Source organism: Amblyomma maculatum, chromosome 1 (assembly GCF_055883805.1).
Source record: "Amblyomma maculatum isolate TAMU_Amacu chromosome 1, ASM5588380v1, whole genome shotgun sequence".
Classification (NCBI taxonomy): Eukaryota; Metazoa; Arthropoda; class Arachnida; order Ixodida; family Ixodidae; genus Amblyomma; species Amblyomma maculatum.
This window is the reverse complement of record NC_139344.1, coordinates 31038987-31062711: the sequence shown is the minus strand read 5'-3', so window position 1 is coordinate 31062711 and position 23725 is coordinate 31038987. Positions and strand designations below refer to the sequence as shown.

At 44.6% G+C, this 23725-nt stretch overlaps 1 protein-coding gene and 25 non-coding genes across 27 annotated transcripts in view; 25 read left to right on the top strand and 1 right to left on the bottom strand.

Annotated features, from left to right (window-relative positions):
• Positions 1-23725, bottom strand: part of LOC146202041 (tyrosine kinase receptor Cad96Ca-like) — a 108674-nt gene that overhangs the window by 48531 nt on the left and 36418 nt on the right. The gene's annotated exons all lie outside the window — the stretch shown is intronic.
• Positions 2154-2225, top strand: TRNAQ-UUG (transfer RNA glutamine (anticodon UUG)). Its single transcript has one exon. It is a non-coding gene; the product is annotated as a tRNA-Gln (tRNA).
• Positions 2306-2377, top strand: TRNAE-UUC (transfer RNA glutamic acid (anticodon UUC)). The gene has a single exon. It is a non-coding gene; the product is annotated as a tRNA-Glu (tRNA).
• Positions 2535-2606, top strand: TRNAE-UUC (transfer RNA glutamic acid (anticodon UUC)). The gene has a single exon. It is a non-coding gene; the product is annotated as a tRNA-Glu (tRNA).
• Positions 2612-2683, top strand: TRNAQ-UUG (transfer RNA glutamine (anticodon UUG)). The gene has a single exon. It is a non-coding gene; the product is annotated as a tRNA-Gln (tRNA).
• Positions 2764-2835, top strand: TRNAE-UUC (transfer RNA glutamic acid (anticodon UUC)). The gene has a single exon. It is a non-coding gene; the product is annotated as a tRNA-Glu (tRNA).
• Positions 2841-2912, top strand: TRNAQ-UUG (transfer RNA glutamine (anticodon UUG)). The gene has a single exon. It is a non-coding gene; the product is annotated as a tRNA-Gln (tRNA).
• TRNAE-UUC (transfer RNA glutamic acid (anticodon UUC)) lies at positions 2993-3064 on the top strand. The gene has a single exon. It is a non-coding gene; the product is annotated as a tRNA-Glu (tRNA).
• Positions 3070-3141, top strand: TRNAQ-UUG (transfer RNA glutamine (anticodon UUG)). The gene has a single exon. It is a non-coding gene; the product is annotated as a tRNA-Gln (tRNA).
• TRNAE-UUC (transfer RNA glutamic acid (anticodon UUC)) lies at positions 3220-3291 on the top strand. Its single transcript has one exon. It is a non-coding gene; the product is annotated as a tRNA-Glu (tRNA).
• TRNAQ-UUG (transfer RNA glutamine (anticodon UUG)) lies at positions 3297-3368 on the top strand. Its single transcript has one exon. It is a non-coding gene; the product is annotated as a tRNA-Gln (tRNA).
• On the top strand, positions 3449-3520 carry TRNAE-UUC (transfer RNA glutamic acid (anticodon UUC)). Its single transcript has one exon. It is a non-coding gene; the product is annotated as a tRNA-Glu (tRNA).
• Positions 3526-3597, top strand: TRNAQ-UUG (transfer RNA glutamine (anticodon UUG)). The gene has a single exon. It is a non-coding gene; the product is annotated as a tRNA-Gln (tRNA).
• On the top strand, positions 3678-3749 carry TRNAE-UUC (transfer RNA glutamic acid (anticodon UUC)). Its single transcript has one exon. It is a non-coding gene; the product is annotated as a tRNA-Glu (tRNA).
• On the top strand, positions 3755-3826 carry TRNAQ-UUG (transfer RNA glutamine (anticodon UUG)). Its single transcript has one exon. It is a non-coding gene; the product is annotated as a tRNA-Gln (tRNA).
• TRNAE-UUC (transfer RNA glutamic acid (anticodon UUC)) lies at positions 9448-9519 on the top strand. The gene has a single exon. It is a non-coding gene; the product is annotated as a tRNA-Glu (tRNA).
• Positions 14127-14198, top strand: TRNAE-UUC (transfer RNA glutamic acid (anticodon UUC)). The gene has a single exon. It is a non-coding gene; the product is annotated as a tRNA-Glu (tRNA).
• On the top strand, positions 14349-14420 carry TRNAE-UUC (transfer RNA glutamic acid (anticodon UUC)). Its single transcript has one exon. It is a non-coding gene; the product is annotated as a tRNA-Glu (tRNA).
• TRNAQ-UUG (transfer RNA glutamine (anticodon UUG)) lies at positions 14426-14497 on the top strand. Its single transcript has one exon. It is a non-coding gene; the product is annotated as a tRNA-Gln (tRNA).
• TRNAE-UUC (transfer RNA glutamic acid (anticodon UUC)) lies at positions 14577-14648 on the top strand. Its single transcript has one exon. It is a non-coding gene; the product is annotated as a tRNA-Glu (tRNA).
• On the top strand, positions 19111-19182 carry TRNAE-UUC (transfer RNA glutamic acid (anticodon UUC)). Its single transcript has one exon. It is a non-coding gene; the product is annotated as a tRNA-Glu (tRNA).
• On the top strand, positions 19188-19259 carry TRNAQ-UUG (transfer RNA glutamine (anticodon UUG)). The gene has a single exon. It is a non-coding gene; the product is annotated as a tRNA-Gln (tRNA).
• On the top strand, positions 22988-23059 carry TRNAE-UUC (transfer RNA glutamic acid (anticodon UUC)). Its single transcript has one exon. It is a non-coding gene; the product is annotated as a tRNA-Glu (tRNA).
• Positions 23065-23136, top strand: TRNAQ-UUG (transfer RNA glutamine (anticodon UUG)). Its single transcript has one exon. It is a non-coding gene; the product is annotated as a tRNA-Gln (tRNA).
• TRNAE-UUC (transfer RNA glutamic acid (anticodon UUC)) lies at positions 23220-23291 on the top strand. The gene has a single exon. It is a non-coding gene; the product is annotated as a tRNA-Glu (tRNA).
• On the top strand, positions 23297-23368 carry TRNAQ-UUG (transfer RNA glutamine (anticodon UUG)). The gene has a single exon. It is a non-coding gene; the product is annotated as a tRNA-Gln (tRNA).

The window sequence follows — 23725 nt, the reverse complement described above, 5'->3', positions numbered from 1 at the left end:
ATTATGAATAGCAGCTTACCGGTATCGCTAAAGAGGAAAGTATATAAGAGTTGCGTCTTACCTGTACTCACCTATGGGGCTGAAACGTGGAGGCTAACCAAGAGAGTTCTACTTAAGTTGAGGACAACTAAGAGGGCTATGGAACGAAAAATTGTAGGGGTAACATTAAGAGATAGGAAGCGTGCAGAGTGGGCGAGAGAAATAACTCAGGTTACCGACATTGTAGTGGAAATTAAGAAGAAGAAATGGGCATGGGCAGGACATGTAGTGCGAAGAGAGGATAACCGATGGTCGCTTAGGGTAACAAACTGGATTCCAAGGGAAGGAAATCGTAGCAGGGGGCGGCAGAAAGTTAGGTGGGCGGATAAGGTTAAGAAGTTCGCAGGGGTCAAGTGGATGCAGCTAGCACAGGACCGCGTTAATTGGAGGAATATGGGAGGAGCCTTTGCCTTGCAGTGGGTTTAGTCAGGTTGACGATGATGATGATTATGACACAAAAACACAAGATAGAGAAATAAGAGAAGGAGGAGGAAATGCTTTCGCCTTTAAGCAAAGTGCAATCTTGTAATATTGTTATTTGCATATAAGAACCACATGTCTCCGAGGTTCCTGGCGCGAGATTGTATCAACTGTATAGCTCTTGAAAGCGCGGTTTTCCTTGCAATATTTGTCGAACATCAAAAGGAAACAATTGTACACAGATCTACGCGACATGATGTTGTCTGTTCTATTGTATCGTCCCATATACGGTGCAGGTCCGGAAGCAGACGTTCAAAAAAAGTAAAAAAAAAATACCGATTCGCTATTCAACCAAACGTTTATTTTTCCAGTTACACAGTGGTACGTTGGCAGTCAAGCCCTGACTTGAAGAGAAGAGTATTTTCGTACCATTGTCTGTCAACTGCCTTATGTGCAGAAGATCGAAAGCTACGGAGCATATATTCCTAGAATGCTGGGATACTGTGTTTTTGCGGGATATTTTTAAAAGAACTAAAGAAAGAGCTCCCTTTGTCACCTCATTGAATCCGGTTTTTGTCCGACCCAAATACTGACAGCAGTCCCCCAGACATGGCCATAGTGCAGAGCCTGTACAGATTATGGAAAGTGCGTATGACAGTTTGTAATATTCACATAGACTCGCGCTTGCGAGGCAATATTTTATTGAAAGTGTTATCTATGTCATAGATGTTCTAAGGAGCCAAAGTGAGCCTTAGTACGTGTGGATTGCTACGATGGAGGACCTTGAAAAACCTGGAGCGTTTTTAAATGAACGCTCCACGCAGTGACGGTGAATGCGTTTTTAACATGCGCATTGATGTACATTGTTCGCTTTGTTTCTCACCAAGCCGAAAAAAAGAAAATCTGATATGGCCTAATGGCTGGGATACCCGGATTTCACCCAGGAGGCCCGCGTTCTATTCTCGCGTAGGAAAACCAGGTCTTATGATGCAATGGTAAGCGTTCTGGACTTTGAATCCACCCAACCGAGTTCAAGTCTCGGTGAGATCTTATGCTGCGTTGACATTTTGCTTCGGATATGTAGGAATAAGCACAAGAGTTAAGTGCCTGTTCTCGGGAACAAGTGCATTCCGGCGTGGTCGAGTGGTTCGTTGTCGGGAAATGAAGTCTGATGGCGTAATGGTAAGCAGTCTCCACTGTGAATCCAGCGATCCGAGTTCAAGTATCGGTGAGACCTTACACTGTGTTAAATGTTTTTTTGGTTCGCATATGCAGTGATAACAAGAATTCCTTTTCTGTTCTCTGGAGCCAGCGTGTTCCGGCGTGGTCTAGTGGCGTATGATTTAATTATGCTCCTTGGCCTCCATAGTTTGTGGAAAACACGAATGCAGGTGCGTCATGCAGATATAGATACGCGATCTGCGCGTGAAAACTTCATTGAAAGTGCGGTGTATATACGCGAAACGTTCAGGATGCAGCAGGATCTAGCACAATGGCATTGTCCGTTTGATGGGTTGGTGAACTTGAAAAGATTTTAACCACGTACGCGTTAGCTCGAACGTAGTTGACGTATTTTATCATGTGTATTTTGTTTTGTGTTTCACGGCAATAAAGAAAAAAAGCGTGGTCTAGTGGCTAGGATACCTGGCTTTCACCCAGGAGGCCCGGGTTCGATTCCCGGCGTCGGAAGATGTGGTCTCATGGTGTAATGGTGAGCACTCTGGACTTTGAATCCAGCGATCCGCGTTCAAGTCTCGGTGAGACCTTACACTGTGTTATATGTTTTTTTGGTTCGCATATGCAATTATAAGAAGAATTGCTTGCCTGTTCTCTGGAGCCAGCGTGTTCCGGCGTGGTCTAGTGGCTAGGATACCTGGCTTTCACCCAGGAGGCCCGGGTTCGATTCCCGGCGTCGGAAGATGAGGTCTCATGGTGTAATGATGAGCACTCTGGACTTTGAATCCAGCGATCCGAGTTCAAGTCTCGGTTAGGCCTTACATTGTGTTAGATGTTTTTTTGGTTCGCATATGCAATTATAAGAAGAATTGCTTGCCTGTTCTCTGGAGCCAGCGTGTTCCGGCGTGGTCTAGTGGCTAGGATACCTGGCTTTCACCCAGGAGGCCCGGGTTCGATTCCCGGCGTCGGAAGATGAGGTCTCATGGTGTAATGGTGAGCACTCTGGACTTTGAATCCAGCAATCCGCGTTCAAGTCTCGGTGAGACCTTACACTGTGTTATATGTTTTTTTGGTTCGCATATGCAATTATAAGAAGAATTGCTTGCCTGTTCTCTGGAGCCAGCGTGTTCCGGCGTGGTCTAGTGGCTAGGATACCTGGCTTTCACCCAGGAGGCCCGGGTTCGATTCCCGGCGTCGGAAGATGAGGTCTCATGGTGTAATGGTGAGCACTCTGGACTTTGAATCCAGCGATCCGCGTTCAAGTCTCGGTGAGACCTTACACTGTGTTATATGTTTTTTTGGTTCGCATATGCAATTATAAGAAGAATTGCTTGCCTGTTCTCTGGAGCCAGCGTGTTCCGGCGTGGTCTAGTGGCTAGGATACCTGGCTTTCACCCAGGAGGCCCGGGTTCGATTCCCGGCGTCGGAAGATGTGGTCTCATGGTGTAATGGTGAGCACTCTGGACTTTGAATCCAGCGATCCGCGTTCAAGTCTCGGTGAGACCTTACACTGTGTTATATGTTTTTTTGGTTCGCATATAATTATAAGAAGAATTGCTTGCCTGTTCTCTGGAGCCAGCGTGTTCCGGCGTGGTCTAGTGGCTAGGATACCTGGCTTTCACCCAGGAGGCCCGGGTTCGATTCCCGGCGTCGGAAGATGAGGTCTCATGGTGTAATGGTGAGCACTCTGGACTTTGAATCCAGCGATCCGAGTTCAAGTCTCGGTTAGGCCTTACATTGTGTTAGATGTTTTTTTGGTTCGCATATGCAATTATAAGAAGAATTGCTTGCCTGTTCTCTGGAGCCAGCGTGTTCCGGCGTGGTCTAGTGGCTAGGATACCTGGCTTTCACCCAGGAGGCCCGGGTTCGATTCCCGGCGTCGGAAGATGAGGTCTCATGGTGTAATGGTGAGCACTCTGGACTTTGAATCCAGCGATCCGCGTTCAAGTCTCGGTGAGACCTTACACTGTGTTATATGTTTTTTTGGTTCGCATATGCAATTATAAGAAGAATTGCTTGCCTGTTCTCTGGAGCCAGCGTGTTCCGGCGTGGTCTAGTGGCTAGGATACCTGGCTTTCACCCAGGAGGCCCGGGTTCGATTCCCGGCGTCGGAAGATGTGGTCTCATGGTGTAATGGTGAGCACTCTGGACTTTGAATCCAGCGATCCGCGTTCAAGTTTCGGTGAGACCTTACACTGTGTTATATATTTTTTGTTTCGCATAAGCAGTGATAAGAACTGCTTGTCTGATCTCTGGAGCGAGCGTGTTCCGGCGTGGTCTATCTTTTTTCTTTATTCACAAATTTATTATCACTTTTTACACATAAAGAACATTACTCCACAAACACACAACATGGGTTAAAACCACGCGATTTGGATTGCGTGATTCATTACAAATCAGGCATTTGCAGCAACACTTCCATTCTCGGAAGCCACTCAGTCATTTCATCTTGCGTCTTGGAAACTTCAATAATACTCGCAACGGCTTCGCGAAAATACTGCTGTATTTTCCTCGCATCAACGTCTGTGGCTAGGATATCTGGTTTTCACCCAGGAGGCCCGGATTTGATTCCCGGCGTCGGAAGATGAGGTCTCATGTTGTAATGGTGAGCACTCTGGGCTTTGAATCCAGCGATCCAAGTTCAAGTCTCGGTGGAACCTTACACTGTGTTAGATGTTTTTTTTTGTTTCGCATATGCAGTGATATGAACTGCTTGTCTGTTCTCAGGAGCGAGCGTGTTCCGGCGTGGTCTAGTGGCATTCTACTTCCGGCCATCGCCGTGTACGGACGCGGAATCATGTGCTCCGACGGAGCGGCGATTGCGGCTTTTACCGGCCGCGGAAACAGGATCTCAGATAGCGAAGACAGCGATTATCAGCTTATTCTGCCTCAGCTGCCAACCGGACGCATCGTTCAGAACACCGTGTTTTTGCACGGCGACGTGCGAGCAAGGCCCTACAGGGTTGAAGATTTACTAGATGCTCTCGTGCCTACAGGCTTACTGCCGGATGTGGTGGCCCTGGGAGCCTACCAGGTTAACCACGTTTGGGCAGTCAACCTTAATGGGGCCGAGGCTACAAAACGGCTGCTTGGCGTGAAGGAGCTAATGGTGAAGAGGTGACGCTGTGTCATCATCGACCCGCCGGAACAGCAGGTGAAGCTGAAGCTTCACTGGCTATTGCATGGAGTGGCGGACGAGGACGTCCGGTCTGCACTTGCGGCCTTTGGGACTGTAATAGATGTCAGACGAGAGCGCTGGCGAGTGCAGGGTGTGAGTGACAAGGGCTCCACAACGAGGTCAGTGCTTTTGAAGCTGAAGAACGGTATGAAAATAGAAGACCTGCCGCACCAGTTAAGGGTCGGAGGAGAACTGGCACTAGTTGTCGCACCTGGTCGCCCGATGCAGTGCCTGTGATGCCATTGCACGTGAGAAGAGAGTGCAAGGTGCCGCGTTGCTCGATCTGCAGGCGATTTGGGCATGAGGACTCGCAGTGCGCCCGTACCTACGCCGCGGCAACGAGAACGGCGGCGAGTGATGACACCGAGCACCTCATGGACGAGGCTGAGGCGGAGGACACTGCGGAGGGGACTGGTGAGATAGCGACTCCTTCGGGAGCAGAAATGCCTCTCCTTAGCGAAGGAGCCCAGGATAAAAGCACGGACAGGGCAAGTGAAATGGTGGAAAACCCATCATCGGCAGAGTCGGACTTCAACGAAGATGGATCCAGCCAAGCGCAGCAGCCAGAAGCAGTGAAGGGTCAGGAACTCCCAGGCAATGGCAATGTCAGTTCAGTGTGTTCCGGAACTGCAACTAAACGCCCCCACGACGCAGCCGGCGATCTCGACGACATGCCGTATGCAAGCAGTTTTGACGAGCCACCTGTGAAAGCGGTGCAGGGACGGCGGCCGTCCTTCAAGCCGCGACCTAACTTCGCAGCGGAAAGAAAACCTGTCGACCAGCCACCCCCGCCGAAAAGCGAGACCGGTCAGCCGGACGGCTCCAGAGGCGTCTAGCGGTTTGCTAGACGTTAAAGGTAAGCACCATGCTCCTGGGCCTACCTCATAGTTAGAGCAACAATGGCACCTGAACCGTCTCTAAGGGTAGCCACGTTGAATGTCAGAGGACTAGCGAGCAAACGAAAACAAAGTCAATTGTATCGGCTGATAACATATTGTGACATTGACGTTCTAGCTGTTCAGGAGACAAAAGTTGAGGGAGAAGAGGAGACTGGGAGCATGGTGCTGCGTTTAACCTCAAGGTACTACGCTGTGGTTAGCCACGCTGTTGGGTTGTCGGCAGGATGCGTACTCTTTGTCAAAAAGTTGCCGGGTCTTGCTGTGCAGAGCATCACATCAGGGTCCTCTGGAAGATTTGTTATTTGTGATTTTAGTTATTGCCAAAGAGAATATCGGGTTATTTGCATATACGCATCAAATGCAGTGGATGAGAGATATAATTTCTTCGCTATGGTTCAGCAATATGTGGACCTTGAAAAATGCCTCATTATTTTGGGGGACTATAACTGTGTACTGAATTCTACAGACAAAACCAGCGGCACGGCTTTCCGAGATAAGAGCACAGATTTATTAGCCGATATTGTTACCGCAGCCGAATTAGTCGACGTGGCCGAAGTCCTAGAGAGTGGACAGGCAGTGAAGTACACTCATTTTCAGGGGACAAGCCACGCACGCCTAGATCGGATTTATGTAGCCCTCGACTTGATCCCAAAATGCCGCACTTACACCGTGCTACCGCTGCGTTTTACTGACCACTGTCTGGTTAAGTGCGTAATAGGAACAAAGAAACAAGTTGGGAAGTTTGCTTGGGATATGTGGAAAATGAACGTTAAGCTTCTCGACGACGAATATTTTGTAGCAAAAGTGACAGAAGAAACCAACAGAATAAATATGAACGATTACTGCAAGGTGGGACAACAGTGGGAACTATGCAAAGAGCAAATCAAAATCACAGCGATTGATAGGGTCAGTTTGATTCGATTTCACGAAAAAATTAAAGAAAACGAACTGCAGAAAACACTAAAGATGTTAACAACAGAGGAATGCAAAAAGCCAGGTGTTTTCAAAGATGACGTGAGGATTATAAAACAGCAATTACAGCTGATCGAAGAAGAGCGTTATCGGGGCGCGCTGGTGTGAGCTAGAACAAATGCACTAAAAGCGGGCGAAGTACCTACGAAGCGGGCTTTAGGTTTGGAAAAAACGAACGGCCAACGAAACCACGTATGCGAGATAGAGCGGAACGGCGTTGTGGTGTCAGATAACGACGGCATTGGGCGAGAGTTCTTTGAGCATTACCAGGCGTTATTCGCGTTTCATGAAGCTGACTTAGACGGTTTCAAAAAGATGTTTCTGGGTCAGATGCCGCGACTGGCCGACGAGGTAAAAGAAATTTTGGAGCGGCCAATAACCTAAAGAGAAGTGTGCCGAGCAATTGAAAACTTGAACGACGGAAAGTCGCCTGGGCCCGATGGCTTGAGTGCCGCGTTCTGCAAGTTTTTCAAAGTTGTCTGCAGTGCTTACAGCTGTATTCAATGAGGCATACCAACTGAAAGAATTACCACCGTCATATAGTACATCACATACTGTTCTCATACCAAAAACTGACGATACAGAAATACTTCGCCTTGTAACGAGTTACAGGCCCATCTCTTTAACCAATGTTGACTGTAAAATACTAATGAAGGTCTTAGTAACTAGGCTCCAGACAGTGATTAAGGACATAGTAGGGTGCCACCAGACATGTGGAATCAAGGGAAGGTCTATAGTAAGCAACATACACAAGATGCGGTGCGTGCTTGAGTGCTGTGATGTCATGCAATCTGGCGTCGCGGTTTTGCAGCTCGACCTAGAGAAGGCCTTTGACTGTGTATCACATGTTATCCTGTTCGCCATTCTTGAGCATATTAATGTCGGTTCGGTTATCAGAGAGGGTGTGGCCATGGCATACAGGCGTTGCTAAAAGCGGCTTATTGTAAACAAGTCACTGGGGGCCCCCATTGCCGTGCAGCGTGCGGTACGCCAAGGCTGCCCACTCAGCCCACTTTTATTTTGTCTGTACATGGAATCACTATGCTTGACTATTATTAAAAATGATTCTGTTCATGGTTTTCGACTCCAAGCTGCCGAAGTGAAGCTCTTAGCATATGCCGATGACGTCGCAGTGTGTTGTATTGATAAAGTATTATAGCAGTGGTCGAAGAGGTAAAATGTTTTCGGGACATCACGGGGAGTTTGATCAATTGGGAAAAATGCCTGGGATTTTGGCATGGAAAATGGGCGTCAACCCCAGATACGTTTGCAGGCGTAACGTGGGTGAAGACCCCAGTGAAGTACCTGGGTGTCCCTCTACAATTCTACGAAAGCAATGATGACCTCTGGAGAAGCCAGGCGCATGAAATACGTGAGAAAGCAGACAGATGGAAGGGGGTTCCTCTCTCGTTTTTTGCCAAGGCAACTGTGTGTAATCTTTTTTTTTATAAGCAAATTATGGTATCTAATGCAGGTTCTGCATTGCTCGCGGCTAAATGTGCAAAAGCTGCACAGAGTGTTTGCCACCTTTATTTGGGCATCGCAGTGGGAAAGGTGCAGCCGAACAAATTTGTTCAGAAAGGTGGAGGACGGCGGTCTTGGTCTGGCGCACCTCTTTGTGCGACAGCTTATTAACAGGTTTGCTTTTCCGGGACACAAAAGACTCTTTCTTACGAACGGTGTGCCAAATGAGATTAAGACGGGCGTTGCCAAACTTTCTGATCGGCAAGAATGAAATGCCAGGGCCAATTAAGGGCTTTTTCAAGGAGGTGGTGATGAGCGTATGTTTCTTGACAGTACGATTTTCTAACGATTATTTGTCTGCGGTGAAAAGGAAAACACTGTACAAAGATGTGTGCGACACCATACTTCCTGTACCGATGTACAGAGCCATGCACAGTGGAGGGCCGGGCCAGAATGTGTTAAAACGGGTGAAGAAAATGCAGGTGACACCAGGCATGAAGCCCTTTTTTTTTTAAACTTCATACTGAAACACTTCCAGTCAAAACATTCCTTGAACAACGAGGTTTTTTCTTGCCATGGGGAACTAACTGTCTAATCTGCAAGCTACCCGAAACTATAGATCATGTTTTTCTTCACTGATGGGAAGGAGTGTATTTCTGGGATGTTCTGCAGAGAACAGTGAAAAAGGATTTCCCTCTAGATCCACACGGGATCAGATATTTGGCGATAGATAACGAAGATGGTTTTCCTTTCGATCTCGTAATGTTGGCTGGCCTCCACTCTGTATGGCGCTCCCGCATGGCCGGCTTCTATTGTGATCCTGATGCGAGGCCTGCACGGTTGTATTTTCGGGAGAGCATTTCCTGCTTCGTTGAGGTGCAGAAGACACTTGAGTGTGTGCCGCAGTGGCTGCCAAGGCTTCCAGCCTTGGCAGGGCTAAAGGAATTTTAAGTGACAATGTCAGTACAAAACTGACAGCGTTTCCTTTTGTTCCACGTCTTGGTTGTGTTTGTATATAGTGTATCGTGATGTACTGAGTTGGTTGTCGGAGCCCGGCAATAAAGAAAAAAAAAAGCGTGGTCTAGTGGCTAGGATACCTGGCTTTCACCCAGGAGGCCCGGGTTCGTTTCCCGGCGTCGGAAGATGAGGTCTCATGGTGTAATGGTGAGCACTCTGTACTTTGAATCCAGCGATCCGAGTTCAAGTCTCAGTGAGACCTTACACTGTGTTGTATGTTTTTTTGGTTCGCATATGCAATGGTAAGAAGAATTGCTTGTCTGTTCTCTGGAGCCAGCGTGTTCCGGCGTGGTCTAGTGGCTAGGATACCTGGCTTTCACCCAGGAGGCCCGGGTTCGATTCCCGCCGTCGGAAGATGAGGTCTCATGGTGTAATGGTGAGCACTCTGGACTTTGAATCCAGCGATCCGAGTTCAAGTGGCGGTGAGACCTTACATTGTGTTAGATGTTTTATGGTGGCAGTGGCGGCGACACGATGTTCAATCGTTGCTTGTTTCTTGTGCAGTGCCTGGAAATCATCGCTGGATTTTTCCTTCCCTGCGTCATCCTGCCATGTGCTGCGCTTCATTAGCCCGCAGCTTTGTCATTTTTAAGCGAGCAGCACGTGGAAGCTTCCGTTCACATGCACCCGGACTGTCCTACCGCCTTGCTGTCTGATAGCACAGATGAGCTCGTCTGCGTGAATTTTTCGGACAGTGCTCGTTGGCCTGACATTTATATCCAGGAACCAATCATCGTTGACCGTGGTTTTGTGACGACACACTTTTTGACTTTAAAAGCACTGTTCTCGACATCTATCGCTAGTAGACTTGGTGGCAGTGGCGCCGATACGATGTTCAATCGTTGCTTCTTTCTTGTGCAGGTATGCTACCTCCTTATGCGCGTTGCGTTCGCTCTGATGACCGCTTCTTGCTACTGCTACCTTGCCCACAAAGAGTCCTTTCTTATTATTCAAATGCTCTGCAATGTTTTAGCAGACTTTTACTATGCGGTGACGTAGAAGAAAACCCATGGCCGTATAAGAACATGTCTAATCGTTCCAAAACGAATGCTGCGGTCTCTGCACTTGATGACTCTGCTGGTTCGCGTTCAGAGAGCCCTGAAAACGCTAGTGTTCAGTGTATGTTTTCTGAATTACTTAACAGTCAGAAGCAAATAGCACAGGACATTGCTGACATAAAGCTACAGTTTTGTGCACGTTTTGAGGCCTTAGCGTTACGTTTGTCCGCCCTCAAATCACCACATGGTCATGAGCCTAGTTCAGCCAGTGAAGACCTACGTTCCCAGGTCTCTTCAACGGCTGGTGCTGTATCAGACTTATTGAATAAGATTGACGACTTGGAAAACCGATCACGGCGCAACAACATTACCTTGTATGGTCTAACTGATGAAGATGAAGAAAAGAGACTCTCTGTTGGCTAAAGTCTCTCAACTAATTGTTGACAAGCTGCAGATTCCATGTCCTCAAATTGAACGGTGTCATAGGCTAGGCAGAGATCGCAACGGACAACCGCGTCCTGTTATTTTTAAGCTTTTAGATTTCCGCGATAAAATTACTGGCATGAAGAACGTCTCGAAACTGAACAACTCAGACTTTTTTTTTATTAAGGAAGACTTTTCCTTTAAAGTTCGCTCTATAAGACGGAAACTTTGGAAGGCATCGGCGCTTTCCGCGATAATGGTTCTACTGTTCGTCTACACTATGATCATGCCGTCATTGACAGAGTAAGGTACAACTGGGATGATCAGTCCAACTCTTTAGTTAGGGCAGATCCCGCTACAGCTAACCATGTTCGTACAGTTCCGCTGTCTTCTACCGTTGATTCGCCTACTCGTGATCATCACCAGTCTTCGTCATCTACCCAGCGCTGACTGAGTGTGAATTCCATTGAGCGTCTTACCCTCCTAAATGTCAATGCAAGAAGCATTGTTAATAAATCTTCAGATCTATTTGCTCTCATTTCAGTTTATTCTCCTCACGTGGTCTGCATTACCAAAACCTGGTTGCATGAGGGGGTTATAGACGCAGAATTCACTCCTCCCGGTGTCACATTTAGAGCCGATAGCCAAAATTGCAAAGGCGGCGGCGTTGTCTTAGTTATCCAAGCTGACCTAAGGGTAACTAACCCCTTTGCACAGTCTTAATACTGAGTCTGTCTAGTGCAGACTCATTTTGGCTAAATTCTGTGTAGTAATTTGAGCATTTTATCGACCTCCTGCTTCCAGTATTGATAACCTATACAGCCTCAATCAATTCATGTTTGAGAATAACTTCGGTTCATCTAATTTCATCTGCATGGGCGATTTTAATGCACCGAACATTCACTGGCCATCTATACAGTTTTCTAGCAAAGAAACAAGCGTTTATAAAGAGCTACTATACTTTTCGTTAACCTTCGGGCTTACCCAGGTTATCAATGATGCTACTAGGAATGATGCTATTTTAGACTTTGTGTTCTCGTCTTCTGATTCGTTCAGGAAAGGTTACAAATATGATATTATGTTCGGCATCTCTGATCATAAAGCCATTCTTGTCTCAATTACGTGTGAAGTTAATAAACCGCAGTATCATCTTAAACCTTTTCGCTGTTTTAACAACGCAGATGACGTTTCAATTTCCGACTATATAGCTGATTGCTTTGATAAATTCTTGACGATGAGTTCTGCAAACGATGTTAATGCCCTTTTCAATTTCTTCGTGAAAATCGTTAAAACATGTGTGGATAGCTTTGTCCCCCTTAAAACAAAAAAGAAAATCGTGATATTTTAAACTTATCCCGTCGTGTGAGAAGATTTAGACGTAAAAAAAAAAAAGTTAAACAATACAGAAAGTATGATTCGTTTTAGTGAAGCAAAGCTACAACATAGTGTCGCAACAAAGTCTGCGAAAGACTTCTTTTTTTCGTATTGAGCTAAAAAAATCTTTTATCCTCAAATCCCAAAACGTTTTGGTCTGCAGTTTTGCCCAAGTCTACTATATCCAATATATTCCAGAACAATAATGAAGTACTTCAGGGCCCTAACGAAATTTCTAACGCCTTCAACGCTTTTTTTTTTCAGTCAGTGGTTACGAATGATAATCAGATATTGCCATCGTTTGTTAGCACTTCCTCTCCAATCGCTAATGTCGATGTTTCTATAGAAGGTGTCCTGAATCTTATACTAGGCTTGGATATTAAGAAGTCTGCTGGTCCTGATTACATCCCAAATGTGTTTCTAGTCCGATATTCTCAATGGACAGCTCGCTACTTACATATTATATTCAGTAAATCTCTCAATTCTAGTACTGTTCCTGCCTCTTGGAAGCTGGCGAAAGTGCTTCCTTTATTCAAATCTGGTGACAAACATCTTCTTTGCAATTACAGGCCCATTTCGCTAACGTCATCATCGCGCAAATTGTTAGAACATATTATTTACAAGCATATTACAGAGTTTCTGGAAACAAATACCATCTTACCTAACGTTCAGCATAGATTTTGACGGGGTTTTAGCACGTTAACACAATTATCTGAATTTGTGCATGACATTTCTTCTAGCCTTGATTCTGGTACCGAAATTGATGCTCTATTTATTGACTTCTCTAAAGCTTTTGACACCGTAATCCATTCAAAGCTCCTGCACAAACTAAACCTTGTATTAAAAAATACAACCTTGGTTTTCTGGGTATTTAACTTTCTTTCTGGCCGCTCTCAGTATGTAGCATACAATTCTGGTGAATCCAGTGTCGTCGAAGTCTCTTCTGGTGTGCCACAAGGATCCGTCTTAGGCCCCTTACTTTTCTTGCTTTACATTAACGACCTTCCGAATAACGTCAAATCTAAACTCCGTATGTATGCCGATGATTGTGCCTATACAGCACCATCCATTCCTTTGAGGATCATTATCGTCTTAACGAATCACTTGTTGCATTTTCTGAATGGTGCGAAAAATGGCAAATGCGTATCAATTTTCGCAAGTCTGTATTAATGTCATTCTATAACAGTTCATCGCCATCTGTTTTTGCCTACTCAATTAACAGCATATCACTGGAAAGTGTTTCTGAATATAAGTATCTGGATATTACTTTCACTACTAACTTATCTTAGTCAAAACATATTGATTTAATTTGCGGTAAAGCCTTTAAGAAATTAGGTTATCTGAGACGTAACTTAGCTCAAGCTTCATGTGACGTAAAGTTATTAATGTACAAATCGTTAATACTTCCCATACTTGATTATGCTTGCGTTATATGGAATCCTCATGAACTAACTGATATCTACCAAATCGAAAATGTTAAAAAAAAAAAACGCTGTTCGTCTCATTTGTCACCAGTATCACCGGCATTTTTCGCCCACTTTCGCCCTTCCTTGATTGCACCTAACAACATTATCAAGTCGCCGGCAAGTTGAATCCTTGAAATTTCTTTACTGCACCGTACATGGTTATTATCGGCTGTCGTCTACCAGTTATATTAATCCAGCGCCCCGCACATCCACAAAACATTATCATGAACTAAACCTTAGCACCTATTTTGCCAGAAGCGATACATTTTAACACAGCTTTTCCCCCTCGTACGATCGAGGCATGGAACAGAATACCTGGATCACATCGTTCCCTCCCATTGCTTGAATTTGTTGGGACAATCAGCCACTGTTAATCATTGTTTTTATAACCTGAATTCAATAATTGGTTTGTTTCTGCTTTTGTTGATTGTTTGCTCGATGGTTTGCTCGATTGTTTGTTGATATTGTACTGCATGATTACCTTACATTTTTTCTTTTCCCTTTGTCATTTCTTAAAATATGCACTCCCCCACCCCACTCCTGTTATAGCTCCAGATGGAGCTGCAGTATGTGCAAATGATAAATAAATAAATAAATAAATAAATAAATAAATAAATAAATAAATAAATAAATAAATAAATAAATAAATAAATAAATAAATAAAAAAGAACTGCCTGTTTGTTCTCTGGAGCGAGCGTCTTCCGGCGTGGTTTAGTGGCTAGGATACCTGGCTTTCACCCAGGAGGCCCAGGCTCGATTCCCGGCGTCGGAAGATGAGGTGTAATGGTGAGCACTCTGGACTTTGAATCCAGCGATCCAAGTTCAAGTCTCGGTGAGACCTTACATTGTGTTAGATGTTTTTTTTGTTTCGCATATGCAGCGATAAGAAGAACTGCTTTTCTGTTCTCTGGAGCGAGCGTGTTCCGGCGTGGTCTAGTGGCTAGGATACCTGGCTTTCACCCAGGAGGCCCGGGTTCGATTCCCGGCGTCGGAAGATGAGGTCTCATGGTGTAATGGTGAGCACTCTGGACTTTGAATCCAGCGATCTGAGTTCAAGTCTTGGTGAGACCTTACATTGTGTTAGATGTTTTTTGTTTCGCATATGCAGTGATAAGAAGAACTGCTTTTCTGTTCTCTGGAGCGAGCGTGTTCCGGCGTGGTCTAGTGGCTAGGATACCTGGCTTTCACCCAGGAGGCCCGGGTTCGATTCCCGGCGTCGGAAGATGAGGTCTCATGGTGTAATGGTGAGCACTCTGTACTTCGAATCCAGCGATCCGAGTTCAAGTCTCGGTTAGGCCATACATTGTGTTAGATGTTTTTTGTTTCGCATATGCAGTGATAAGAAATGGGCTTGGCGAAGCAAAATCAACTATGTCGTTGACGAGACCTATGCCTTTCGTTATTCAGGTGCTTGCGCTCTGTGGTGTCCTTGCTGGTTCGTCGCCGTTGCTGCTACCCCTGGATCCAATGCCCCTCAAGACGTCATCTTCTTGCATGCCCGCACCTTTCTGCCAGATCCTTCACCTTCTCCCCGACGATATCATCGTGGCGCTCGGAACTGTGACGTCACCTTCCGCACAACATATAAACAGCTGTCCCCGTCCCCTCGACATCAGTGGGCTTGGCGAAGCGAAATCAACCATGTTGTTGACGAGACCTATGTCTCGTTATTCAGGTTAGTTATACATATTCCATCAAATCTAGTAACAGATTCATTGATATCTTGCCAAGCCCACATACATGTTTGTGTATTATGCATGACTGCCTATATGTGTGCAAATTACTGCTCTGTGGTGACGTTGAGATGAACCCTGGACCGATCTCTGGCCTTACCTTCGCAAATGTTTTAGAGGGACAGGCTGCAATACTTAAAGGCATTGACGAACTAAAATCGCAGTTGTCTGTTTCCAATGCATCAATAGCTGCCTTCAGCGTTAAACTATGTGAAATAGAAAAACCTGTGGATTACATAAGCTCGTCCACATGTAAAATTGATAGCCTAGACCAATCTTTGCATCATGTCCAATCTGCCATAACACTGCATTCAGAGAAACTCGTTGACCTAGAAGATTACACCCGCCGCTCGAACTTCGTTATTTATAGAATTCCGGAAGATGAAAATGAAACAGTGTCCCAGCTTAAAGATAAAGTAATCGCCGACCTGTTTGAAAACAAGCTCGCTGTGCAATGCCATTCTGCTGGAAGAATTCATAGGCTAGGAAGGACGGGAGTAAACCGTCCTGTTATTTTGTATCTTCAGAACTATAGCGAAAAGCAAGCAGTACTGAAGAACGCTAAAAAACTGAAGGGAACTAATGTTTTCATTGAAAATGACTATTCACGCTGCACACTTCGAAGGCGGAGATTACTTTGGGAAAGTGCTAAGGGCGAAAAAGACAGTGGGAAAAAGGTGTTTTTGCTGAATGATAAGCTGCGGATAGATAACGACATATTTGTATGGGACGACCAAAGTAACACTCGGGTAAAAATTTCGCGCTCACCTGCTTTAACGGAACACGCATGATCAGTCCCTTCATCTGCACCAGACTATCTGCGCCTTCTAAACATTAACGCTCGAAGTATAGTAAATAAAACTACTGAACTTGAAAGTATTCTTTTATGCTATGACCCTCATGTGACCGTAATTACTGAAACGTGACTTCACGAAGAAATAAGCGACCAAGACGTTGTCCCGGATTCATATTCCATTTTTAGACGAGACAGACCTTCTCGTGGTGGTGGGGTTGCTGTCATACTATCCAATGGCACAAAAGGTACATTGTTAGAGCAAATAGATGATCACGAAAGTCTGTGTCTTCGAGTTGACTGCTATGGAGATTCGTTTATATTGTTTGCGACGTACCGCCCTCCTTCCATCAGCATTGATTTTCTAACTAAAATGCATGCCCTTCTTGTGATGTACAGCAGAAAGTGTATAATAATTGCCGGAGATCTTAACTTACCCGAATTCCCTTGGCCCAACCTTTCATCGAACTCACCTCATGAAAGCGTTGTCTCGGACATTATCTTGGCTTGTGATCTCACACAAGCTGTTAATATTCCAACGAGAGTACAGGGCACATCATCCTCAGTATTAGATCTGATTTTCCACAGCCGATCACTTAGTGATGTTAGTGTTGAAGTAGCAGAGGACATCTCCGATCACAAGTTGGTACTGTTTACATGCAATATGCGTATAGCTAATTGCCCACCAGTTCGGTGCAGGAAGACCGTTAGGGATTTTACCAGGGCTAACGATGAATCTGTTCTTGATTACCTCGAAATGGCCCTAGATAACTTTTCTGAGGGCGATGTGAATGACCTATGGAACAAATTTAAGTCCCATTGCCACTTTTGCATAGATAACTTCATCCCAAGTAAAACTAAAACTGTTGGCCGAAAAACTCCGTGGATTACCCGCGAAATAATTCATTTAATTCACAAAGTCAAACGGCTTAGAAAACGCAAGACTAGTAATTGTGTACTTCAAAACCTAAGGCGTGCATTGGCAGAAAAACTTCGTGTCAGCAAACTATACTTTTATTCCAGTACATTAGCTGAATTCATCAAAAGTAACCCTGCCAAATTTTGGCGCCACCTTAATCATGAAGGACGCAGAACCGTCGATCGTGTCAAGGTCGGCGAAAACGTTGTTCGCGACAGGTCACAAATAGCCAAGGAGTTCAATCATTTCTTTCAGTCAGTTTTTTCGAATCCCCGTCCCCACCCTAGTTCTTACAATAACACGACCAGCGTTAGCCCGGAATTCATAACATATGAAGGAATTTTTTCAATGCTTCTCAATTTGAAGCCAAAATCGTCTTGTGGCCCTGATGACATCCCAAACGTATTCCTGCGACGTTACGCTGAATCACTAGCACACTTTCTTGTTATTATATTTCGTTCATCCCTCTCTACTGGCAATGTTCCATCTGACTGGAGGCTTGCCCGTGTCGTGCCTGTTTTCAAGAAATGCAACCGCGATCAGTTAACCAACTACCGCCCGATATCTCTCACCAGCACTGCATGAAAACTTATGGAACATATTATTTCGAACTACATATCTGACTTCCTAGATAAGAACAACGTTCTCTCCCCATTTCAGCATGGTTTTCGCAAAGGGTTGTCGACAACTACTTAACTGGTTTCCACAATACATTCCTTTTCTTCGGTACTCGATAATGCTGGCCAAATTGATGTAATATTTCTCGATTTTAGCAAAGAATTCGACATGGTTACGCATTCCGGTCTATTATATAAACTTGACGAGCTGGGTATACCTCAAACTGTGCTTATTTGGATTTCATCATATCTAGACATGCGCCAGCAGTTTGTCGATTTTGAAGGCCATTATTCAGACTGCCTTTCCGTAACCTCCGGTGTTCCGCAAGGAAGCGTAATAGGTCCTCTTCTTTTTTTAATTTATGTGATTGACTTGACTGCCTATATCCATGGAAGTGTGAATATTCGTTTATTTGCGGACGACTGCCTGCTCTTCAGGGCTATTAATAATACAAGTGATCAAGTGGTTTTAAATAAAAGTATTAACGCTGTTTCTGACTGGTGTGAAAAGTGGGATATGAAACTTAACGTCAATAAAACCGTGTTCATGCGCATCACGAACAAAAAATCGTATCATTCTTACCGATACACTATCAAGGACACCCTTATAACTGAAACCGAGAGCTTCAAATATTTAGGAGTTACAATTAACAATCACTTGAACTGGTCCCCCCATATTCAGAACATCTGCTCATCTGCCCGTCGCAAATTAGGCCAACTGAGACATAGGCTCAAGCACTGCACCTCCGATGTAAAGCGTCTAGCATACAATTGTTTAGTCCGTTCCAAGCAAGAATATGCCTGCGAAGTCTGAGATCCTTATACAAAGCAGGATATTAATAAGTTAGAGCAAGTACAAAGATCAGCGGTACGCTTCATATATAACCGCTTCCGCAGACATGATTCCCCATCACAGTTGATAAGAATAAATGAAATCGAAACATTAGCATCTCGGAGAAGGCTAGCAAGAATAAAATTCCTCTTCAACATCTATTATCGCACGCTCCGTATGAATCCTTCGTTGTATTTTCAACCCTCATCGTCCAGAGTTACGAGGCGTCATCATCCTCATAAACTAACTCCTGTATTTGCCCGCACAAACCAATTCAAATATTCATTTTTCCCAAGGACTTTAACCGAGTGGAATGGTTTGCCTTCGCATGTGTTTGAAGGTACAAATGTCCTCTCCGCAATTCAACAATTTTTGAAGCAATAACGTCTATTTTTTGTAATATATCAAAATGTGTTCTTGTTCTTTCCTTCTGCTCTCTTCTTTCCACGGAAAAATGTACTGTACATAGGTGTGTATAACGATGCTCGATTGTGCCCCATTCCTGCCAGGGCCTTTTTATGGCCTGCAGTATTGTATAAATAAATAAATAAATAAATAAATAAATAAATAAATAAATAAATAAATAAATAAATAAATAAATAAATAAATAAATAAATAAATAAATAAATAAATAAATAAATAAATAAATAAATAAATAAATAAATAAATAAATAAATAAATAAATAAATAAATAAATAAATAAATAAATAAATAAATAAATAAATAAATAAATAAATAAATAAATAAATAAATAAAATAACTGCTCTTCTGTTCTCTGGAGCGAGCGTGTTCCGGCGTGGTCTAGTGGCTAGGATACCTGGCTTTCACCCAGGAGGCCCGGGTTCGATTCCCGGCGTTGGAAGATGAGGTCTCATGGTGTAATGGTGAGCACTCTGGACTTTGAATCCAGCGATCCGAGTTCAAGTCTCGGTGAGACCTTACATTGTGTCAGATGTTTTTTGTTTCGCATATGCAGTGATAAGAAGAACTGCTTTTCTGTTCTCTGGAGCGAGAATGTTCCGGCGTCGTCTAGTCCGTTTGAGACCTGTACTGTATACTGCAACTGGCATCGCTTCACGACACGGAACTTTTGGTGTTTTACTATGTTGCTCTGCATTATAAGTGTGAGTAGAATGCTCGGCGTCTTCTTTCTTTAAAATGGCTTGTCCTTTTCAAACTTGCCTATGCGTCGCAACGCTTAATGTGAGGGGCCTCTCAGCGCGCAGACGGCAACAGCAGTTAAATAGGCTACTGCTAGATAACGATATCGACTTACTTGCAATACAAGAAATAAAAACTGAAAGTGAAGAGCAAACAGATCGAATGGTCGAAGTTTTTCGCAGCAGATACAACGTATGCGTAAGCCATGCGGTTAAAAAATTTGCCGGATGCATTATTTTAATCCGCAGGGCTATCAGCCAAGTTGAAGTAGTGATAACGTGTGGAACGGCTAGATTAGTAGTGTGTGATTTCCTTTTTAACAAAACTCCATGGAGAGCAGTGTGTGTTTACGCTCCGAATAAGCGTGCGGAACGTGAGTGCTTTTTTGAATACGTCGAATCGTACCTGTCTTGTGAGAGGCGTATATTATTGCTTGGTGACTTCAACTGTGTATGCAGATCAGAGGACAAGTCAACCAAAAACGTTGTGCGTGACACTAGCGCAGAGTTACGTTTGAGAATAGTTAATGATAAAGAGTTAGAGGACGTTGGCAATGTGCTCATACCTGAAGGCCAAGCGAATTATACGCACTTTCAAGGTACTTCGCATGCTAGACTTGATTGCATTTACGTACCTGTGGCGACTATCCCAATGTGTTTCAGTTACAAGTATGAGCATGTCAGCTTTAGTGACCATTCTTTAGTTATGGTCGCATTTGGCAGAAATGAAAAAAAGCCACCAAATTCAATTGGGAACTGTGGAAGTTTAATGATAAATTATTAGATGATGAAACATTCGTTAATCAAGTAGAAGAACGTACTACAAACCTATTACTGGGCAATATGTGTGACTTTGTACAAGCTTGGGAATTGTTTAAGTGTGACATTAAAGTAGCCGCAATAAACAGAGCAAGTGTCTTGCGGTTTAAGGAAAAAGAACGCGAAAAATATCTGCGTGGCGAACTAGACTATATGCTAAGCTAGAAAGCATTGATCCGGGAAAATTTAAAAAAGAAATAAAAGAAACAAAGAGCAAACTGGAAGTGATCGATGAAGACAGGTATCGCGGCGCGATGATAAGGGCGCGGGCCGAGAGGTTGTGGTGTGGGGAAACGCCAACTAAGCGGGTGCTCAGTGATGAAGAGCGGCACGCGGTGAACAAAGAGATAAACAAAATTTATTACCAAAATGAAGTTACTAGTGAAAAGGCACTAGTAGAACGAGCCTTTTTAGAATTTTACAGAGACTTGCTTAGCCAGAAGCCAAAGGACCTTGATTGCTTTGCCAAGAGCTTTTTACCACTCATGCCCAGGTTGGATGATGACGTCAAGCAAATGCTGGAAAAACCGATAACAGCCTCGGAAATTGAAAGTGCCATAGATGAATTAAGTCTTCATAAGTCACCTGGACCTGACGGGCTTGGAGCAGCCTTGTATAAGTTATTCAAGGTAGAAATAGCTGTGTCTTTAGAAAGGGTGATAACTGAATGTTATGAGAAAGACTTTGTCCCACCATCTTTCCGCAAGTCCCATGTAGTACTGATTCCGAAAACCGGGGACACGGCTGGATTGCTCTGTGTCGAAAACTACCGCCCAGTAAGTTTAACAAATGTGGACTATAAAGTATACATGAAGGTCCTAGCTAGAAGATTGCAGAATGTCATTACAACCCTTGTAGGATCAGACGTGCGAAGTTAAAGGCAGGACAATATTCACCAATATTCACGTGGCGAGAAGCGTATTGGAATGTTGCGATGCCATGCAAGATCGCGTAGCAATGTTACAACTGGACCTGCACAAGGCCTTTGATCGAGTTGGGCATGATATCTTGTTTGCACTTTTGGAGCATGCAAATGTCGGCAGTGTAATCACAAATGGTGTTAAAATGATTTACAAAGAGTGCGTTGCAAAATTAGTCATAAATAGTAAATTGAGTGAATGCATACCGGTGCTATCCTCTGTTCAACAAGGTTGTCCATTGTCGCCCCTTCTCTTTACCTTATACTTGGAGCCTTTCTGTTTAAGGCTTCTCTCCAGCAAAGCTATTACAGGGTACATATTTTTCAATATTGGAGTTAAGGTCCTAGCCTACGCTAATGACGTCGCAGTGTTTTGTGCGGACCACGACAGTGTAAAGGAAGTTGCCAAAAAAGCTGTGGAGTACTGTAAGGCTACTGGCAGTGCAATTAACTGGACTAAATGTTTAGGTTTCTGGTATGGAGACTGGGAACACGCACCGGAACACTTTTGCAACATCAGATGGACGATAACACCGGGAAAATACCTTGGTGTACCACTTGATCAGCACAAGAACACGAAAGAGTACTGGGAGGAACAAACGCAGCGAGTTAAAAATAAAACGAACAAGTGGGGAGGACACAACTTTCCATGTTTTCAAGAGCTGCTGTGTGTAACGTATTTTTGGTTGCCAAGATATTTTATGTTCAAGCTTTATCGGTGACAAGAGCGTCTGTACAGAAACCTCACCGTGTATTTGCAACGTTTATATGGGCATCCACATGGGAACGCACGAACCGGTGCAATCTGTTTCACGCAGTTCAGAATGGGGGCCTTAGGTTGACGCATCTATTTCTCAAGCAAATTGTGACTAGATTTTCCTTTCTGCGTGAGCAAAGTGTCACCTTTCTAAGGACTGTAATCCAAGAGAGATTACGCGAGTCACTGCCTGATTACGTCATATCTGCTTTTTCAAAACCGGTGGCATTAAGCCCCTTTTTGCGGGACGTTGTTTTATCTTTTCGCATCCTTAAGGCAAGGTTCTCAACTGAATATCTGTCAATTTTGCCGCGGAAGAAGTTGTATAAGGATCTGCGTGAAGTGTTTTTGGCAGTGCCAGTGTACCGCGCTGTGTATAATGTAGGGTCTGAGCGTGACGTTTTAAAAAGGGTAAAACGTATGCCTGTCAGAGCTGGTGCAAAATCATTCTTTTTTCAATTGCATTCCGGCACTCTTCCACTTAAACCATGGCTGCAGAACAAAGGGCTCTTTGTACCTTGGTCTATTAACTGTATTATTTGCAGGAAACCCGAGACCATTGAACACATCTTCTTGGAGTGCCATGACTCAGTTTTCCTCTGGGACATCTTGAAGCGAACCTTAAAAAAGGAATTGCCAATAACGCCATTCGGAATTCGATATCTGCCATGCGCTGACCCTGAAGGAGTGCCGAGTGACTTGCTGATGCTAATATGTATGCATAGCGTATGGAAAACGCGTATGGATGTCAGGCATCAGCGCACCGTTGTACACCCCGCTCGACACTACTTCATCGAGAGCGTGGTATACCTGAGAGAAATTCTGCGTGCACAAGATAGTTCTCCGGAATGGCTACCTGTACTGGACCAGCTGGCTTCAGTAAAGCCCTTGTAAATCTAGCGCTTTAGGCAGAATGTGCCTAGGGCTTTTAGCATTCCTTTTGTTTTGCTTTGTTTTTGTGTATTCAGAGTGTATACTGTGTTGCTGAAAATTGGTAATAAAAAGAAAGAAATCCGGCGTGCTCTAGTGGCTAGGATACCTGGCTTTCACCCAGGAGGCCCGGGTTCGATTCCCGGCGTCGGAAGATGAGGTCTCATGGTGTAATGGTGAGCACTCTGGACTTTGAATCCAGCGATCCGAGTTCAAGTCTCGGTGAGACCTTACACTGTGTTATATGTTTTTTTTTTGTTTCGAATATGCAGTGATAAAAAGAACTGCTTGTCTGTTCTCTGGAGCGAGCGTGTTCCGGCGTGGTCTAGTGGCTAGGATACCTGGCTTTCACCCAGGAGGCCTGGGTTCGATTCCCGGCGTCGGAAGATGAGGTCTCATGGTGTAATGGTGAGCACTCTGGGCTTTGAATCCAGCGACCCGAGTTCAAGTCTCGGTGAGACCTTACATTGTGCTAGATGTTTTTTGTTTCGCATATGCAGTGATAAGAAGAACTGCTTGTCTGTTCTCTGGAGCGAGCGTGTTCCGGCGTGTTCTAGTGGATTCCACTTCCGGCCGCCACAGCGTACGGACGTGTAATGACGGGCTCCGCAGGAGTGGCTTCAGCGGCCATGTCTGGCAGCGGTAACAGGGCCATGGAACAGGATAATGACTACCAGGTTCTTCTGCCAAGTCTTCCAACAGGGCGTTTTGTGTTAAACAGTTTTTTTGCATGCGGATATCAGGGCCCGCCCGTACCGGGTGGAAGATTTCCGTGACGCGTTGGCTTATCATTCGCTGCTCCCTGACATTATTGCCATGG